Source organism: Cibotium barometz, chromosome 63 (assembly GCF_041138505.1).
Source record: "Cibotium barometz isolate CiBa-2024 chromosome 63, ASM4113850v1, whole genome shotgun sequence".
Lineage (NCBI taxonomy): Eukaryota > Viridiplantae > Streptophyta > Polypodiopsida > Cyatheales > Cibotiaceae > Cibotium > Cibotium barometz.
The window spans coordinates 3,844,579-3,856,612 of record NC_141108.1 but is presented as its reverse complement, the minus strand read 5'-3'; positions in this window follow the sequence as shown (position 1 = coordinate 3,856,612).

The window sequence follows — 12,034 nt, the reverse complement described above, 5'->3', positions numbered from 1 at the left end:
ATGGCATGATAGCCAGAGCTCTAACCTGGATGTAGCAGGCCAGTGTGCCCAGTGACTCATCGAGCTCAACTCTTTTTTGCACGCTACAGCCTTGACACGGCTGGGAGAGACACGAGAGCGGGAGCATCCTTGAGACGTAGCCTTGCTTTGCTCCAGCGTATTCAAGAGCAGCTACCTACATGTGAGTGCGTGGCGTCCCAGCTGAGCTAGGCACGCCAAGAGGTTAGAGAGGCAGAGGAGCAGAGACATGAGTTCTACTATTATCGCCAGGCCTCTCAGTGGACGCAGCTTGGTGATAGAGTGACTGGGGAGTTTTTTGAGATCACCGAAAATCGTCGGCCATGCTCGAGTAGGAGTACGCCAGCTTAGGAGGCAGGACGGATCGTTAGCCACTGAGCCCGGGGAGATTAGAGCCATTGCCACTGAGTTCTATAGAGACCTGCTTTCAATGGAGCCAGCCACCACGGAGGCACGTGATGCTTGCAGACAGACTGTGTGGGCCCACGTGCAGAGGAGGCATGTGATGCTTGCAGGCAGATGGATCGTTAGCCACTGAGCCCGGGGAGATTAGAGCCATTGCCACTGAGTTCTATAGAGACCTGCTTTCAACGGAGCCAGCCACCATGGAGGCACGTGATGCTTGCAAACAGACTGTGTGGGCCCATGTGCAGAGGAGGGTCACAGATCACATGCGCACAGTTGTGGGTGAGCCCCTTTCAGAGGATGAGCTTGTTGAGGCTTTGAGGGTCCTTCCGCGTCATAGTTGCCCTGGGGAAGACGGATTGACGCCTGCCTTTTTTATGCGCTATTGGGACCTTTTGGGGCCAAGTCTTCGCAGGGGCTTTCAGTATGTTTTAGACACTGGGGTGATGCCACAGAGCTTTTCAGAGGGCTTGATCTTTCTTATCCCCAAGGGGGAGGGAGTGTCAGATGATATTCAGCATTGGAGGCCTATTACGATCCTCAATACTGTCTACAAGGTCCTAGCAAAGGCCTTGAGTTTAAGGATCCAGCCCTTCCTTGGGGAGTTGATTCATGCTACCCAGACAGGATTCGTCAAGGAGCGTAGTATCCTTGACAACATTTTCACCTTCTGGGAGGCGACGGCCCGAGGTAGATTTTTCGGTGAGGACTTGGTCGTGATGCTTCTCGATTTTGAGAAGGCATACGATAGAGTCGATTGGGGTTTCCTAGAGGGCACTATGCTTCGCCTAGGTTTTGAGCCAGACTCGATTTGAGGAGTGGCGGCTCTATATTCCACAGCTCGTAGCCAGGTGTTGATGGTAGGAGGACGGGGGCCGAGTTTTGAGTTGACCAGATCAGTCCGTCGTCAGGGATGCCCTCTCGCCCCGTTCCTTTTTCTCTTCTTTGCACAGGCTATGAGCATGTATCTAACAGCCAGTGGAGGTTGGTTTGAGAGGACTCCAGCTCCCAGGGGGTGAGGACTCCAGCTCCCAGAGGGGGGTGAGGACCTGCTCGGTTCTGAGTTTGCTGATGACACGGGATTGTTTCTGCATGGCCAAGAGGCCAATCTACAGAGCGCAGAGCAATCGCTACAGGTTTTTGGTGTGGCTTCAGGAGCATTGATCAATTGGCACAAGACAGTGGCTTTTTGGATCAGTAGCGCTCCCGATCCGGCATGGAGCCCAAACCCGGGTTTTAGATGGATTCCTCCTGGCACAGCAGTGCAGTATCTGGGATGCCAGATTGGACTTGATTTGTCACCTGAGCAGCAGATCGCCCCACTTCTTCTGAGTATTCGGAAGAAGCTTTTATATTGGAGTACAGCTCGGCTATACTTGGCTGGGAGGGTGGTGGTGACAAATCATGTGTTTTTAGCGACTATGTGGTACATCATGTCTTGCTGGATCTTCTCGAGCTCTTGCATCAGCCAGGTACAGAGACTGATCAGAAACTTTCTTTGGTCTGGGCGGGATGGTCAGCCGGCCCGAGCTAAGGTTGCTTGGGCAGTTATTACTCTTCCGTTGGCCCAGGGGGGCTTGGGCATTATAGATCCAACTGATCAGAGTAGAGCCTTGTTGGGGAAGCTTATTGTTCGGGGGCTGCTTCCAGGCGCTGAGCCTTGGAAGGAGCTTCTATTTCAGCGGCTGCAGGCTAGAGCTCCCCCAGCAGGGGGCACTTGGGCACGTGAGATACGGTGGATCTTCATAGAGATGAGGAGGACAGGCCTCAGTAGAGGATGGGAGGATAGATTTGCCTTGACATGACTCTAAGGTGGATGATGACGATGCCACTACTGTGCTTCTCAGTGGTGACTAAGAAATACTCTACCTTGGTCACTACAATCAAGAACATCCTAAAACCGACTCTTGAAGGAGTCATCTCCTCGTTGCTTGAGGAGGAAGAAGGAAGGATCTCATAGGCAGTATGTCATCATTCGTGTCTACATCGGCCTCCAGTCAACAAGCACTTGTGACTATGTTAAAGAACCTCAAGTGCTCTTTTTGCAAGAAGAAGAGGCATACAAAGAACAAGTGCTATATTAAAGATCGTAACAAAAAGTGATGTAAATGCCATAAGCTAGGACATCTAGCAAGAGAGTGTGGCAATCAAAAGGAGGAGAACAATTACTCCACATCTGTATTGCCTCTTAGTGGAGATACACTCCATTAAAGGAGGAAATCACATCACCAAAACCCTTGTAATTATAGTGTGAATTATAACAATGCTAATCACTCTGTAATAGCATTGAGGAAGAGTGTTAAAACTCACCATGTAAATCCACACTATGAGCAAATTTCAAGGTGAGAGTGATGTGATGTGTCCATCCAAGGATGAAAGATGTGGCACAATATGAGTCATGTCTACATGTGGTTGTAAGAGTGCCAAGTGGGTGGAAACCATAGGTCACAAAAATTATTTAAGTGACCTAAGGTAGCTTGTATTAAATAAGCTAAATAATTAAGGATCCAACCTTAATTATATCCTTTTGTCTTATCTTTTTTCTCTCTCACTTTCATGAATGTGCAACACACACAGTCTCTACTCTCCACTCACACACACACTTCTGTTGTGCACCTTCCAATTTCTTTCTACAATGTCGACGTAACCCTCCATGACAAGTTGTTTTCATTTCCATATTGTCAATACATGAGCTAGGTGCCTACTTTCTCAACCATATGGAGCATGTGTTCCAGCAATTGTAAAGGTGCCTTCTTTCATTGAAGCTTTTTCATGCTAAGTTTGGAGAGGTGAACTTTTGTAGAGCAATTTGGATGTTCAACATCCAAATTGCCACAAAACTCAACCTAGAGTGATAGGAGGTTTTATTTAATATAGGGCAACAATATCAATTCTCAAGCAAAAAAATCATGCTTCGAATGTTGGTGGGGAGCACGCAAAAACTTCATCACCAAATGTGCCGCGGACACGCCAACAAAGTAGTGGAGTTCTTCCTCCAAGAGTTCACTTAAGAGAAGGGAAATATACTTGTGGATAGTGAGGAGGAGTATGCATCATCAACTTCCTCAGCAGGGGATGAGACTGCCACTAGTAATAGTGGAGGACTCAGTTGTAGTGAAGAATAAGTAGCGTGGGAGCTGCGTAGAGTATGGTTTTTTATTGACATTCCAATCGTTAATGTAAGACTCTAAATTATGGCATGAATTTGTACTTTTATTCGATAAGAAGTCTACTTTTCAAGTAACATTTTGTCAAAAAATCTCAAATTTTAGAGTTTATTTGTCATTTTGTATCATGTCAAATTTGTACACAGACATTTTTTGTACATGCTTTACTCATGAGTACAATGTTTTCAAAAAAAAACCCTTAAAAAAACCTTTTTTGGAGGGAATCTTTGAAAGATGCCAAATATTTCTTTTTTGAGGAGATATTACCTATTTTACTCACAAACGTGTTTCATATGAGACAAGTAAAATTCTTATAGTACAAATGCTGTGATTTACCCAGTGCAAGACTTCTGCGCAGGACATTTCAGAGCAATTGACAGTCCACTGGTGTGAGCCAATGTGCCCCATACACCATAGGGTTCTCCTAACTCTCCATCCAAGGCGAAGATGTTCAATCTACAAAACTTTATGTGCAAGCAATAGTGCAGAGATTGATTGAGAAGGCAAATTGTTTGGCAGCTTGGATCTTGGCATCATAGAGCATTGAGTTTCCAGCTCTGCAAAACATCATTGTGCACAAGACGAGTGAGGAGTCTACTCAGCACCAAAACCAGCAAAATATGTAGTAAAGGAGTCACTACATTCATATGAGGCGAGTAAAATTCTGATAGTACAAATGTTGTTTACCTAGTGCAAGACTTTTGCAAGACATTTCAGAGTAATTGATTGAGATCAAATGATGCTGCATCACTGCAATCTTGTTGTATTCAAGGTAGTAAACAATGGGGCAACATGACCATATGGAGATCATTGCTCAGCAAGATTTATGCTAAGGCAACTCATATCCCTTAAGTTGAAATTGAAGTAGCTTACTATCCTTACTCTGGCAGTAACAACTAAGGCAAACAAGCATCTCTGAGGAAAGATTCTATGCAAGGAGTGTTCCAATGCTGAATATGGAGCTGGAACCTTCATGGCAACCCAACATGACTGCCATTCTGTGGGCAAGTGTGGCTTGACCTATGTCTATGAAAAGGCTTCAACTGAACGGCTCGGGCATGAAATTAGTAGGCAGGCTAAGATTCAATTAGGTAGAAGAGCTAAATAAACACATCAAAGAGATTTTTGAAGGGAATGATCAGGACATGAAAGATCAAAGTTCTCTTGATGATCACCACCTTCCGACCTACAAACTCCACCTTGCGTGGAGATCTTGCCATGATCAGCAAACTGCAGGGTTGCAAGCTTTGGCATTGTTATAGCAAACTGCAGCGTTGCATGCTTTGGCATTTTTAGCAAACTGCAGCGTTGCAAGCTTTGGCATTTTCGGCAAACTTCAGTGTTGTAAGCAGGTTTAAGCATCATCGCCTCTGAGGCACCTAGCAGCCACAAATTACTATTGTAACGTGCCGTTTCTATAGCACACAAGAGAGGAGTAAGGGAAGCTATAGGTGTCCAATTAGTAGATGGATACTCACATTCTTTTGGCCTATCCACACTCCTTCCCATTATTTTGTCCAACCTCTTTACCTTTCCACATTCTCTTGAGAATTTGGGCCACTTCACACACACGAACCATTTGGTCTATTGGGGATTTTTAGCTTTTGTTCACACGCTTAGTACTTGTGAGTGTGTTTACACATATTATGTGCTTTGTGGGGAGTCTTCGCTCATTGCTATGGGTGTTTCTTACTACCTCTATCCCTATTATGACCGGCACTATACACACCATCGACATCGTTTTGATTCTATTATCGATCCTGATCGCATGAGATTAGCTCAGGCACTATCTTTGTGGCTACGAGATCTCTACTTTGGCTTACCATTTTGGGCTTTATACCACATATCTTTTGCCGCTTTCATGCATACCTTTGGTACTTTGAGACTCAGACCTCTAGACCTTTACTCATCAGCTTCACACTATGATGCGGTGGATTCCTCATGCCATCAGTGGTTGTTTGAGCTCGAGGCATTGATAGTAGCTGATCACTAGAGGTATTTGATTGATGAGGGGAGTGTACATGATAGATGGTTCAGATGTTGTGGTCATGGCGATTTCATTATTTCATTGCTTTGCCACCTTGACACGGATGGTTCAGCATTGTTCGCATGGGGCGAGTCTTCTTATTACAACACCTTGCTTGAATGTCCCACACTCTTGAGTTGCTACAACTATGTTCCTGAGGATGTAGACTATGCTGACTCAGATTCAAATGACCCATGATGATGTATCATGCACACATACACATGATGATATTGATGTATCACACACACATAAACATGATGATATTGATGTATCACACACACATAAACATGATGATATTGATGTATCGCACACACTCACACATGATGATAGTGATACACACTCACACATGATGATAGTGATACACATGCACATGATGCCACTGACACATATGCACATGATGATGATGTATGTGATAGTGATAGCGAGAGTGATGTGTGTGAGTTAGATCGTGTGGGCATGATCTTGATGGGAGGGATGGCAACGAGCATTCCGAACATTATGATTGATGACACGCCTATGTCTACCTACCTTCTTCTAGTGGATCATAGTGATGCATTAGACTATCATGGGGATCAGCTTTTGATTAGTGATGCATCCATTGGCACGTTTGAGATTGGGGATGATGATACTTCATATGTTGATGAGCATTTAATGGTACATGAGGAGCATAGACCTGAGTTTAGCAATAGATGAGTCGGGCTACTCTTTTAGGTCTTCTATTCAAGGGGATATCTATGATTCTATCTCTACTCCTAGCTCTCATAGCATACCTGGCACAACATTCACTTGGGTTTAGTGCATATATTTGGGTAATCAGGCATTGAGGTGAGACCTCGTAGTAGGAGAGAGGATTATACATATGGATCTAGAGAGCTATTCATTTGATCTAGATATCTAATTAGATCCATTGTTATTAGAGATAGACCTGTCTTGGGATCTAGGTCATATAGGGGCATCATGGATTGGTATAGATCATTCTTATACAGGGGTGACCTTAGTGATCTTGGAGATTCTTAGGTTTGTGACTCTACTTACCTCTCATGTGTAGACACTCTATCCATCTCCAGTGATGATGAGGTCTACAATGATCCTATTAATTATGCTTCTACCTTGATGGATCATGCATACATAGAGGATCTTGCACTTGAGGATGTAGTGTATGATTTGGATCGTGCTTCTACTCACATCGATGCAATGGATCATGCCTTTGATTGTTTAAGTGGTGCTTTAGTAGATGACAGCATTGATTCACACTTGATCCTGCATGGCGCCGACTTCGAGCTATGTTCTTTTGGCTCCCACGGGTGTCGACATGAGCCTATGTTCTTTGGGGCTAGGAAATTTTCCTATGGGTGCATTCTATGCCACTTTGGGCACATGGTTACCGAGACTATGTGGCACATCATTCTAATGCACCTATAGCACATCTTGGTCATGGCTTGGTCATGGCATACATGGTGGTTCTTTTACACACTGAGACCATTCCACATTCCTGCTAGGAGTGTTGATTCCATTTGGTGGATATCTCAAGTTTTGGATTCACACTGTGGTCGTATGGATGGGCTTAGGATCTTTCCTTTCGACCCTTGTGCTACCACGACATAGATATCGATATCTATTTGATCCTAGAGGGTACACTACTAGCTTCGCCATTGACGGTGGTTCCTTAGCCTCTCCATTTGCACCAGATCATTATATGACCAGTGTCTTGGATTGAGAGTGCCTTGGATTTCCCTTTGATCCAAGCAGGAGCTTGTCTATCCTTATCATTGACGGGAGTCCGTTGACCTTTCCATTTGATCCGGGAATCATCAGATATCACCTTTTGATGATGGGGCAGCATCATTACTTCATGTTTGACCCAGGTGGCTGCATACTCATGGCGTGGGGGGGGAGATACGACCTACCCTTTTAACCCAAGTGGCACATGATCTATGTCCTTGATCGTGCGACTCTTCAGCTTTCCATTCGATTTGGGAGGCCTCTACATCATCCATGTCACCGTGATCTTCATTTTCACAGTTGGATGTATACATACTATATGTTTGATTTATTTTTGGCTTTTGTATATAGCCTCTTGTATGTGTATTTTCATGCATGAACACCCTTCGATTTCGAGGAAGAAATCGTTATAGGAAGGGATGGTTTGTAATGAAGGGATTTTAGTGTCCACATACATATAGGGGATGGGCCTATGCACATGGGGCTTAGGGGCATTTACACATATGTTGTGTAGGGAATATGGGGCCTTGGGACTATAAAAGGCACTAGCCCTAGAACATTGTACCTTTTGACACATTAACCATTTGGTTATCTTATTTCCTAGAGCAAGCTTCCATGGTGAGCTCCCTCTTGAGAAGCTATGAGTGTAGTCCATTATGAGTGTAATAGGTGCTACTCCCTATGAATGAGTGGGACATGTGTGTATTCCATGCTAATGGGTGCAACCCCTAGGTTCCCTATCTTGCAGACTCAGTACAAGAAATAGGGGGCATATTTGCATTGTATCCACATAGAAATGAAAGAATATACATAGTGAAAAAATAACGTTTTACAATTATTAATGTAGTTGGTAACACAGTTACAGTTTCTTGATTGGGCCATGTTTTAATCACATTTATAATCGTAACTATAATTGTGTTTATAAACATGCTTATAATTGCATTTTAATCACATTTATAACCACATTTTAATCACATTTATAACCACCACGAAACAAAAAAGAACATAAAAATTTGGGGTAAATGGACGAGATTCCCATTCTATCCAATTTTTTATAATTAAATCTAACTACACATCATTACGAGCACATTTAGACATTTAAGAGCATAGAAAGACATTACATTTTAATATCTAAAATATAAAAAAATATGTAAGGCCCCTTTCTCTCTTCCATAAATCAAGGAAAAGTACAAAAAGAACTATAAAATATTGTCTCTCTGTCTCTTCTTTGATACTTGGTGTTTTTTTAACATATCACAAATATTGACAAGTTAATCTTGAACCATTATATATCATGATAAATAAAGAAGAAACATATCCATAAAAATAATTACCAATCAAGAATCAGGAGAGACTAAGAATCAATTTCTCTTTTTTTTTTATCACCAAATGAAAGGTGGAATATTGTGATTAACAACACTATAGGCCATGTTGACCATTTGGATGACGATTTTTGGCATGCCCTACAAGCGATTGGCATTTAAACATAAGCTTAAGATGAGGTCTAAGAGGAAAATGCCGTAGGACTTTTCCTAGCACATTGCCATTTGTGAACTCCTCTTTAAACTACAACTCATTGTATTTAGGAAAATGAATTTCACCTTTATATTGTCCTCTATATAAGATATAATCATTGATGCAAGCATGAATATGCTTGTAATCCATGCCCAAATTTGATAGCATAGAATTTTCCTTAGCTCTTGAGCTTGGTAACATATTATTTTCAAGCATAAATATGCTTGTAATCCATGCCCAAATTTGTTAGCATAGAATTTTCCTTAGCTCTTGAGCTTGGTAACATATTATTTTCAAGCAATAATCTTGTCAATAGGAATCTGCAAAAAAAAAAAAAGACTCAATTTTCACATTTTTAAAATTTTGGCATGTTTCCAAGAAGAAAAGAGTAGAAAATATATACTCACATATTCAATAATTATGAATAAGAGAAAGGAAGACATACTCTTGTAGTGTGGTCGTCGCGTCGCTGAGTTATTAGTCCATCCATGGTGAGTTTGGGAAAAAGGTCACTGTCCTCTTGTGTCCCCAAGAGGAAATCATCCACACCCTCACCCTCGACTTCCCCCCTTCCACCTCATGCCCCCTCCTCATCACCGGCAATCTCCCTTATTCCCCCACCCCATGCCACACCAAATCCAATCAATCAGCCCCACTGTCGACACCACCCACCAATGACAAACAAGCCTCATTTCATTGACATTGCCCCTCAACTCTACATTCTCGACCACCCACACTGCAAGCACCTCGACCTCATATCTTTATCATGACAATCAATGGTGGACACCCAAGAATCTTCTAGCCGCTTAGGGATTCTACGATGGCTACACAGAACTATGGATACCCAAACGGCCATCTCTAAAACCCAAGCGCAAAAAGACAACTAAGCCAACAAACACCAACCCTAAGAAAAAGCTTTAACATTGGCTAGTCCCCGACCACCTGTTATTATGAGCACAAGGCTACTATGAAGTCAACACTCGCCTTTGGCTACCCAAGCATTCCCCACAACAACTCGCCTTTGGCTACCCAAGCATGTTGCCTATGCTCATTCCCCACAACAACTCCCCAAGAAGCTGCAAGTGACAAAAGGTCCCACAACCACGGGTTCGGCAACCCCAAGCACAACGAAGTCAACAACGTTGGGTGCTTGTAGATTTAGAATGAGTAGGCTTTCTGAAAGCCTCAAGAGTTTTACATTTTAAAAAACAAGAGTTAAGCCTTCATTTATTAAATTGTCATGATTAATATCTCTTTCTTTTTGCCCACATCATCTAAGTTATACGTTTTGTGATTATAAAATATATCTCACACCATATTAACTATCGCGTCATCCTAAGTGTCGTCATATTCTACCTGATCAACAATATGTGCTCTTTGATATTTTAGATTTTGATATTCGAAAGGATCCTTATCTCTTAGGAGGCTAGCATATTCTTGGCAATAACAAAACATATTGAGATGTCAAGCTCAATACGAGCTGACACTCATGATGTGCCTGAGTGACCGTTTCATCTTTAAACCTCTGGCACATTTGGTAGCTGATACGATGGATCTTCTCCATTAATTCTTCTACAGCTGGACTACACTTACCTAGTCCAGCCAAGTTATGGCATACTTACCTTGCCAGCTCACCTACTTTTAGCATGTTCACATTATGGATATAGCTTGTACATAGCGGTCCAGTACTTATGCTGGTTTTCACTTATCTTTTGTAGATCTCTTTTGAGAGTAACAAGTAGAAGAAGATTTTAGCCTTCCATCTCTATGTTTGTCAAGTTCTCCATTGTTATGAGTGTGTGTGTGTGTGTGTGCGTGTGTGTGTGTGCGTGTGTGTGTGTGCGTGCGTGTGTGTGTGTGTGTGTTTGTAAGAGTTCAAGCTCTCTCTTTTCTCTCTATCTTTTCATGGTCCAGAGCCTAGTTCAGACTAAGGAGCTGAGTGGCAATTAAAGGAAGCTGTGAAGGCAAAGGAAGCGGTACATGGGTAAGAGCATTATCATCTCTTCCCCTTCTTGTCAGGGGGGCTCTAGGAGCTGCACAATGTCTCCAATTGAAGAGCTGTCTTTATAGGTGTGGAGGTACCTATAATTGTACTACACATTGGGTGACTAGATTTACATTTAAGACACATTTTGAGTTCCATTTGGCTAATGCAAGGTGTTTTGGGCACTTCTAGGAAGTTCTAGTTTGGAACTCCCTCTATTTGAACTCTAGTTAATTGCAATGTAGTAGTACATTTTGGGTGTGTCCAGACAGTGATCACACAGGTATTACTGATTGTGGGTGTACATTTACGTACTTTGGTCATGTGTTTTGACATATAGATCATGCAGAAGTACTTATTTAGTATGCAGCACATGTTGAATTTAGTGAATACAAATGTATCCACACAAATGGTGATGGTGTATGATATGTGGATTTGGGAGCCTCTAACCACATAACCTATCATAGTGAGTGGTTTAGAGATGTTAACAATCTAGAAAAACCAGGTTATGTAGAGACGGGGGGATAACACGGCTCATCCTATTGCTCACACTAGGAATGTGCCATTGGCTATGTAGGATGGCAAGATGAGGTAGTTAGCTGATGTACTTCATGTGCCTAACATAACAAAGAATTTGGTTTATGTTGGGTGGATGTTTGAGGAGGATTTACAGGCATCCTTTAACCTTGAGAGCTATTATGTTGAGGACTTAACAACAAATGTTGTTTAGTCGCAAAGGGCAAAAGAGTGCACATAATGTTTACTTTAGCATGTTTGAGGTGAAAGATGCTATGTTTACACAAAGTATAGGTGTTTTGGTCGATATAGATATCTGGCATAAACATATTGATCATGTGAATAAGTAGTGAAGATTGAAATCTATGCAAAATTTATAAATTGTTTACAGGTTTGCTAAAGGTGGATGGAATGCAGAAAGTATTTGAAGCATTGTTAACCACACTGGTTAACATCATTTTTTCAAGCATGGTTACGCTTCTTATAATCCATTGTTTTATAACTGGGCCAAGCGCTTAATGAAAAAGATATATGGGATGACCGAGCTTACGACTTATGTAATGCCATCATATGAATGAGCCTAGATGTACATAGAACTAGGAAGCCAGTTTTGGGCCCCCAATTGTAAATGGGTGGCCGACTATTGTAAAAGTGAGCTCATGTATATAAGTGATTTATGAA